General features: G+C 38.8%; 1 pseudogene; it reads left to right on the top strand.

The window, feature by feature from the left end:
- The first annotated feature begins 6,216 nt into the window (after positions 1–6,216).
- LOC147468271 (uncharacterized) lies at positions 6,217–8,303 on the top strand (annotated as a pseudogene).
- The last annotated feature ends 1,697 nt before the right edge of the window (positions 8,304–10,000 follow it).

Genomic DNA, 10,000 nt, shown 5'->3' with positions numbered 1-10,000 from the left:
TATCATTATTGCTGTAATTGATGCTATGGTTGTTATTTCTATCATGATTAACATTATTCTTGTTGTAGTTTTGTTATTGTTATCATTATTATCATTATCATTATTATTACAACTATCATTATCCTCATTTTCATAGGCACTGCCGACACAGACGCAATAGGCCCGCCGTGGCAGAGTGTTCCTCATTTGTCCTAAATTGACTTCTTAGGAAACCATTCACTCATTGTCCTAGATTTTGTTGTCGTAACAAGGAATCCTTATAATCATACCCGTAGAAGGATGCACATCAGATGTCAACTCTTTTGATGTGACATAATTTGCTTAGTCGTGTGTGTGTCTATATATCCCATTCTCGTTTGTGGGTTCGATGTTCCGGGATAAATATAGAGACTTTTTTCGACTTACTGCAATAGATCATGTCGTATACATAAAGAAACTAAGAATTGTCAGGATACAAGTGGATCCATGTGCACTGTACAAGAAATAATGCAGTGATGATGTGCATTATCTCGATATATGTGACTATCCAATTTCATCAGAATATAATCACAAGATACTTCACCATCATCGATGCTAGACCAAACAAAGCAGCCACCTCCTAACTTCATCTAGTTTTGTTAGGATATAAACCTAGTTTCATTTGTCGGTAGATTTTACGTTACAGTCATTCAAAGATCTGTTTCCCGTTGACTTTTTAGGCAAAATTTATTCCAAGATAATCGTTTCGCTGTGATTCTTGGATCTCATAAACCTAAAAACGCAAATAATTCCCTGAAGTTATATACGTCACGCAGACCTGTCATTTCCACGGAGGATCTCATGTTCCTTCTCTCATTTACAGTTTCTCATGTGCTTCTTTGGTAATTAAAAAAGAAAAAAACAAATCATGATGCTTGTCTGTATAAGTTCATCCTATTCGTGACCTTACCCTTAGAGCAGGACAAATCCACAGAATGAACAAAATTACCGGAGTTCCCACATTCTTTCGTGTCCTCTCTACCAATATGGCCGCCGAACACAAAGTACTGTATGGCGACTTGGGAAAATAAGTTCCATATTACACAAGACCTTACTTTTACTCCTCAGAGCGTTACACGACATTCTAACATTACCAGCTTTGACAGCCTTAAACACAGAAGCATATTTGCGAATACTTCGCAAACGATATCATTAACATATTTGCGATCATGCAAAGTGGTTGTTCTATTTACATTTGTTACCCGTCAACTTATTAGAAGTTCGTTTTCTATGACAATCTTTTGACGTAAATATTTCTTGTCATGCAAAACGTGAAAAAACTATTGAATAAAGCTATTCATCATTTGTCTCACTTGAACTCATATTATGATATATCCTAAACCAAGACATTTAATTCACATTTTATTAAAGTTATTCAGCGGAAACGCAAATTGTGATGTAAATCGTGCCCATGTAATATATCTGTTATTTGATTAATTTGGTAAAACAGCATTTTTTTCATAGCTATTGCTTTCTTTGTAATAATGTATGATGATGGTTCTTTTTTTTAACTTATTTATAAATGTATTTATCTTTAAGTGGAAAAAATAGTCGTTTAAAAAGATATCGCAAGACAAGACAAACTTATTTCGGACAATAGTATTAACAGCAGTAAAATAATTATTGATAATGGGATGGTAGCAATAACATCAATCGGCTGTAGCTGTAATAGTAATAGTGGTAGCAATAGAAGTAGTAATAAGTGTGGTAGTGTTACTTGTAGCGGTAGTAATAAAAAAATCAATTTTAATACTGAAGAAAGTAGATATTGTACGTGATAGCTTATAAACATAATTATGATGATTATATTAAATAATTCATCTCTTACTCATAATCGTTAGTAAAATGTTAATTCCATCAGTATAAGCGTCGAGTTATATTAAACTGGTCTTTTGTGTGTATATATATATAAATATATATATATATATATATATATTTATATATATTATGTATATATATATATATTATATATTATATATATATAATATATATAATATATATAAATATATATATATATATATATATATTTATATATATTATGTATTTTCATTCATTCATTCATTCAAGTGCCATGCCTATAGGCGTCGGCGACCAGTGATCTCCAGCCTTCACGATTACAAGTATGACGTATTGCAACAGTAGGTGTCTCCACTTTTAGCCATAATGATATCCTATCAATCATCTTCTCTCTTGGTCTGCCCCGTCCTCTGCTTCCCTTAATCTTTCCTGTTGTAACAAGATTTTCCAGCCCTTTCCTTCTCATTACATGTCCAAGGAACTTTGACTGCCTTTTGCGAATGTCCTTTAGCAGAGTTTGCTCTGTACCTACTGTTTTTAATATTTGCTGATTTGTTACCCTATCCTTGTAAGAAACTTTTAGCATTCTTCTAAGGAACCACATTTCTGCTGCATTCAGATAATTTTCATGCTTCTGGGTAATGTTTGGAACATTACCCAGAAGCCTCAAAACCGTACATCAAAATTGGCAAAACGTAGGATCCAAGTACTCTAAGGCGTGTTTTGATGGTTAATGATTTGTGAAAATGTTCTTCATATTTTGAAATATAGATTTTGATTGTGCTACCCTACTCTTAATTTCAGTTTCACATCTGCCATCTGAAGTTATCCACTTGTTTTAAGGTCGAACCATTCAATTTTATATTGCTTCTTGGGATATCCTTCTTATTTGATATTACCATTGTCTCTGTCTTCTTTTTATTTAGTCCTAGTCCCAGTTTTTCACTTTCTTCATTAATGATGTCAACTAATTCTTGAAGATCTCTTTCAGCTGTGGCTATTAGGACTGTATCATCTGCATAGCGGAGGTTATTGATGTTGTGACCTCCAATGGCTATTCCAGGCATGTTTTCAATTTTTCTCATGATGACTTCACTGTACAAAGAGAACAGGTCAGGGGACAGAACACAGCCTTGTCTAACTCCTCTCTTGATCTTTTGATACTCACTAATTTCACTTTCTATCCTGATGGCTGCTGTTTGTTGCCAATATAGGTTTTTAATAATTCTCAAATCTTTCACATCTACATTAATATCTTGTAGCATATTCAGGATCTCCTCATGTTTTACTGTATCAAAAGCTTTTGTGTAATCTATGAAGCAGAAGTACAGATCTTGTCCAACTTCTATTGACCTTTCTATAATTGTTCTTAATATGTAAATGGCATTTGTTGTTCCTTTGCCTTCCACAAAACCACACTGCTCTGCTCCTATTTCGGGTTTGACTCTATTCCGTGCCCTTAGCATGATGATTCTTAACAATATTTTTGTGATATGACTCATCAAGCTAATTGTCCTGTGCAGCTCACACTCAATTGCTCCTGGCTTTTTTGGTAAAGCTATAAAGACTGATGTTAGCAGCTCCTGTGGGATTTTTCCAGTGTCATAAATATTGTTGAGGAATGATGTTAGTTTTGCTACACCAAATTCCTCAAGTGCTTCAATATGTTCAATAGCAATATTGTCTGGGCCTGCAGCCTTTCCTGATTTTATCTTTCTAATTGCATGTCGGACTTCATCCCTTATTATTGGTGGCCCTTCAAAGTTATTTCTTACACTAAAATTCTCATTTCTGTTTTCATCTTCATACAGGTCCTTAATATATTCTGCCCATCTTTCTAAAATCTTATCTTTCTCCATAATGACTGTTCCATCCTTTGCTTTAATACAGCCTGAAGATGAACAAGTCATTTTCCTTTATCTTAGCATGCTCTGATTTTGTGTCCTGAGAGGATAGGTGTTCTATTTCGTCACACATGTTGTTAAGCCACTGTTCCTTTGCTTCATAGCACTTGGTGGTAATTTGTGCTTGAATAGATTTGTATTGTTCATTGTCCTTAAGAGATTCTCTTCTTTTGTCCATCAGAGACAATATTTCATCTGTCATCCATTTTTGTTTCCTTTTCCTTTTGACTTTCGGGATGGTTTCATTTGCTGCTGATGTTATACATTCCTTCAGATGTTTCCACTGCTCTTCTATGTCATCTGGATGCTTAAGTAGCTCAAACCTGTTCCTAACCTCAACAGCATACATTTCTCTCACGCTGATACCTCTTTTCAAAAGTGAGAGGTCTATCTTGAGATTATGGCTTTTACATTCCAACTTCGTATGTTTCAACCTAATTCTACTTACTACAGGTACATGGTCACTATTGCAATCTGCCCCTGGATAGGTCTTACAGCTCAATAGGGCATTCTGAGATCTTTTCTTTATCAAGATGTAATCAATCTGGTTCTTGTGCCCACTCATCAGAATGGACTCATCTGAATGCATGCAGAGCGCACGAATCTTCAAAGACTGCATCTTCCTCACTTAAGGACACAAGTTCAGTTTGTGCCGTGTCACAGTATAGAAAGAGTAAGGAGATGGCTCACCAGAAGAAAACAGGAAAGACACCTGCTTCCCATCATACTAGTAAGCCTTCTGAGAAGTCTTGTGAACACTGCGGTCGCCATCACGACCAGAAGCCCTGTCCAGCGGTGAAATCGACTTGTCGTGCTTGCAATATTAAAGGCAATTGGGCTGGTGCCATGAAGTGTCCAGCCAGAATGGCAAGTGCAAGGATTGTAATTTACAGGGTTACTATGATAAATGTTGCCCAAAGAAGAAGGTAAAGAAGTTAAAGCCAAAGCAAGACCCAAGGAAAGACAAAAACCTGAAAGTCATCAGTTCAGTGTCTCCTTCAACATCGTGTTTTAGGAGCATTTCTGCTACAGGGCGATCCAGGCCTCATCCCTGACCTAAAATCTGTATCTCTGTCATACGAGATAACTCATCGGATCACATTGATATTATACCTGATACAGGTGCAGGTATTACAGTCATTGGGCTACAGCATCTCAGTACCCTTGGCCTGACTGAGCAAGACCTGGAACCGCCCTCTGTTATGATGTACTACAATGCTGATGGATCACGTATGCCACCAGCAGTTGGCTCTTTCCATGGAAGCATTACATATGGCAATAAGACAACTGATAACTGGATCGATGTCGTGGGTTGAGTATAGAGACTTAGGGATCATTCCAGATTATTTCCCTAAACAAATCCCAGATAAGCAAACTGCCAATAGGGTACAGGTTTCAGGAAGAGGCACGAAGACCCCAGCATCCACACCAGTCCAGCTGTTGTCATTACCTTTTAACAAGTCGACGTCACCATATGCTGCAAAAAAGTATTTTCTTCGTGAATATGCTGACGTATTGATGCGAAAAGAGGACCTGAAGTCAGGGCCGCTTAAGAAAATGTCGGGCCCTCCTATGAGGATCCATCTGAGGGAAGATGCCCAACCTTATGCAATACATACCCCTCGGTTAATTCCTCTTGCTTCTCAGGAAGCAGTGAAAACAGCTCGAGTCAATGGTCAGCCAGCGTATCATCATGCTAGTAGATAATGAACCATCACTTTGGTATCACCCGCTTGTTGCAGTCGCCAAGGCTAATGGTGGTGTTCACATCACCACTGACCTCTCCAGGCTGAATTCACAAGTTTCCCTCCCAGCCCACCCTTCACCAACACCATTTGCAGCAATTAGGAGTGTCAACCCCCAAGTCCCAGTTTTTTACAATGATTGATGCACTTTGTGGTTATTGGCAGATCCCCCTCCATGAAGATAACCAACATATCACAACATTCATCACACCTTATGGTCGTTTCCGGTATTGTCGTGGTCCAATGGTTTCACAGCGACAGGAGATGTATTCTGTCTATGAGGAGATAAGGCTCTTCAAGGAGGGACCAATTGTATCAAGGTTGTAGATGATATCCTCCTACATGATGAGGATTACCTTACCCATCTTCAACATGTTGACAAGGTGTTGTCTAGGTGCAGACATGGTATCACCTTAAACGCTGACAAGTTCGTATTGGCCACACCAGAAACAACATTTTGTAGTTACAGGCTCTCCAAGGATGGCATTGCATCTGACCCTGAGAAAGTCTGTGCTATTGAAGAGTTCCCTACGCCTGCCAACCTCACGGATCTTCGTGCATTTGTGGGTCTAGTTAACCAGTTGGCCGAGTTTACACCAGACATCTCTGCCACAGCAACGCCCCTTCATCCGTTGATGAGCCCAAGACAGCTGATCATACCAAAGCGTTTGAAGAAGTCAAGCTAGCCCTATCACGTCCGTCTATTCTCTCGACATTTGACCCAGCCCTTCCCACCATCTAGACTCAAACTCATGCAGTGTGTCTCCCGTTTCTTGACTGATACAGAGACACGTTATGCCACCATAGAGTTACAAGCTGTAGTCTGGGCTATGTCCAAATGCAAGTTGTATCTCACAGGCCTCCAGCATTTCTGTTTAGTGATAGACCACAGACCGTTGGTCCCCATATTAAACCACTATTCACTGGACGCAATTGAGAATCTCCGTCTGCAGCGGCTGAAGATGAAGATTTCCTCATATATCTTCACAGCTACATGGCGCGCAGATAAGACGCTTTGCATCCCAGATGCCCTGTCCTGCTCACCTGTCGATCGCCCCACGTCAGATGATGAAGCCATTTGCAATGAAACCTGCATTTCTGTTAGTGGTGTGACGCTATGTGCAGTGAAAACTATTGCAGTACCTTGTGTCAATGAGCAAGAGGATCTACACTTGGAGGATTTACCCAAAGCAGCTTCTGAGGATACCACATACAGAGAGCTACTCCATCATGTCAGATCAGGGTTCCCCAACGACCGCCATGACCTGCACAACAGTCTGTGTCCACATTGGAAGATTCGAGATGACGGCAATTTGGTGTTATATGGTGCTCGTATGGTTATCCCTACAGCCCTACATCGTCGCATCCTGACATGCCTGCATGACCGCCATTGTGGTTTTGAGGCCACAAAACGATGTGCCAGGCACTGTTTATTAGCCAGGCATTGATGCTGACATCAACACTATTCATGCTTGTGAACCATGCCAGATTCTCCAGCCCAGCCAACAACAGGAACCATTAGCATCGGATGACTACCCAAATAGGCCATTTCTTTCAGTGTCAGCAGATTTCTTTTCTGTAGCTGGAAAACACTTTTTAGTGTACGTTGACCGCTTCTCTAACTGGCCAGTGGTAATTCAATGTGGTGCTGACGCTACAGCTAGGACCACTATTCGTTTTTTTCAGGCATCTGTTCCACGACCTAGCCGTACCAGAACGAGTACGTACCGACGGCGGACTTCAGTTCACAAGTCAAGAATTTGCAGCTTTCCTTAAGCGATGGGGAGTGCGCCACATTATGTCGACACCCCATTACCCACAATCAAATGGTCATGCTGAGGCAGCTGTGAAGAAGGTGAAATACTGGGAATATTGACAATGAAGCCTTTGACAGAGGTCTCCTAGAGTTACATAATACCCTTAACTTCACAGGTCGTTCTCTTGCACAAATCCTCTTTGGACATTCACTCCGCTCTTGTGTACCGGCTCATGCAAAATCCTTCAGTAAGGAATGGCAGTCTAGAGGTGAGAGTTGTGATCATTGTGCCAATGAACTTGCCAAGGATGTTGAGACCCGATACAGCAAACACGCCAAAGCCCTTCCTACTCTGAAGATTGGAACTCAAGTCCGGATCCAGGACAACCTCAAAGTGTTGGGACAAAGTAGGTATCATGGGAGTTGGTAAATCCCATGACTACCACATCAAGATGCCAAGTGGTCGTATCTTGTGGCGAAATTTTCGTTTCCTGCATCCAGTATGTTTCCCGCCTAGTGAACCACCTGATGCAGATGACTTTGGCGCCCAATCTAAACCTCCAGAACTACGACGTTCTGAACATATCAAGATGTCTGTTCAAGACACGTTAGTGAACGTTAAGGGGAGAGGGAGATGTGGGACATTATAGTGATATAGTGTATAACACGAAATAGAGTCTGTATTACTTTATACCAATTGGGCAACAGATAATGCCGAATATTGTGATATTAGTTATATTATGATTTAATTTATCGCAGTGATATTATTTCCAAAGTTACTACATGTTACATTGTTTGCTATATTTACATTTCGTTCTATGTACAATATGTAGCATGTATTCTATATGTACGAGAATAATATTTCTGTTGTATGATACTTTATGTATACCTCGTGCATCTGGCAACAACCTCAGAGAGGGAGAGAGGAGCAAGCCTGCCAGGCCACGAGGAGACCGGACCCAGACGTCCTATTTTATTTTGCTGTATTCACACCTCCAAAGAACCTACTTTAGTTTTAGCTCGGTGTTTAATTCTCCCACCAGTTTAGAGGATTCACCAGAGAGCATAACAGGAATGTCTTGATTTAATTCCCCCTCCGTCAACAGGTCTTGCATTTGGTGTTAAGTTTTCAATAATTTTCCACACATATATAATGAAGTATCTTTCTCTCCGCCTTTGTAGTGAGTACATTTTTTTTTTTTTTTTTTTTTTTTGTCTTTCCCAATAGTTTAGACCCATCATATTATCTAACTTGCGTGTAAAGATTCTTTGGACTTGTCTTATCAACATTATATCTTTTGTAAGATTTGGGCTCCATACTTGGCACTGGTATTCTAATCTTAGTGTCGCTAAAAGGTGTTCTGGGTCTCTTGTGTTAAAAGTCCTCATTAATGACCCAACTACTCATAACTTTTCCTTTGTTGACAATCTGCTCTGTATGGTGACTGAAACTCATGCCATTACTCTTATAGAGTCCTAGATCTTTTACTACTTTTTTCTCCTCAATCTCCACACCTTCGACAAAATATGATCTTGCTCTTAAATTTTCAGTTGGACTATATCTTATGATTTCAAATTTATCTGCATTGAATTTCATATTATCATATGCCCACTTACAGATGGTATGTAGATCCTCGTTAAGTTTGTTTTCATTATCTTGTATATCTATGGGTGTACTTATTCTTGTATCATCTGCAAATGATGTTACTCTCGAGTGTTTCACACCATTATCAATGTCACCAATCATAATAAGGAATAACAAAGGCCCAAGAACGGACCCTTGTGGCACCCCACTCATAATAGTCGTTTCTTTTGAGTAAAACCCATTTGTACTTTTTGTTTACGATTTATTAGGAAGTTGTAAATCCATCTTCCAACTTTCTCCCCGATTCCAAGGTCTTTAATCTTATGTAACAGAATGCCGTGATCTACTTTGTCAAAAGCTTTTGCTAAGTCTAGGTATACTACATCAACTTGTCTATTTTCAATTAGGTCCCTTAGTATGTGTTCGAAGTGTGTCAGGATCTGTGATAAACACGATCTACCACTTCTGAATTCATGTTGCCCGGGATTTATCTTGTTTTCTTTGTCTAAAAACTAGACGATGTTTTTTCTTCACTACCCTTTCAAATATTTTTATTATGTGAGATGTCAGTGTTACTGGTCTATAATTTTTGGCCTGACCTTTATTTACACCTTTATATATTGGAATTATAGTACCCTCTTTCAGTAAGCTGGGGATAATACCCATGTCCAAAGATTTCCTCCACAAAGTTACCAGTGGCTTTGCTATGGTTTCTTTGCAGTTTTTTAAAAAGATTGCTGGGATTTCATCTGGCCCAGATGCTGAGTCTGTTGAGATTTCACTTACTGCTTCAAGAATATCTTTTTCATTGAATATGAAGTCAGTGAGACATTAATTTTCGTTACTAATAATACTAAAATGTTGTTGTGGGTTTTTTTTTTTTTTTTTTTTTTTTTTTTTTTTTTTTTTTTTTTGTTCTTGAGACACTATAGATTTCTTCATATTGCAATTTGAGTAAATCAGCCATTTCCTTTGAATCAGTTACCGATCCACCATTATTCTCAAGAGGCCCAATTTCTGTTTTCCTCTTTAACTTGTTGTTTGCGTAAGAGAAAAAAAAATTGCAGTATGTTTTATAGCTGCCACAGCTCTTTTTTCTTCGGCTGCTTTTTGGTTACTTATAGACAGTTTTAATTTATCTTCTAATAGCCTAATCTCTACTTTGTCCCTTTCTCTCTTGACATGATCTGTTGTT

This window comes from Penaeus japonicus, unplaced genomic scaffold (genome assembly GCF_977035675.1).
Source record: "Penaeus japonicus unplaced genomic scaffold, GWHDUDI00000001_assembly GWHDUDI00000030, whole genome shotgun sequence".
In the NCBI taxonomy this organism is placed as follows: Eukaryota; Metazoa; Arthropoda; class Malacostraca; order Decapoda; family Penaeidae; genus Penaeus; species Penaeus japonicus.
Note: the sequence above shows the minus strand (reverse complement) of the source record. Positions and strands in the feature narration are given on the sequence as shown.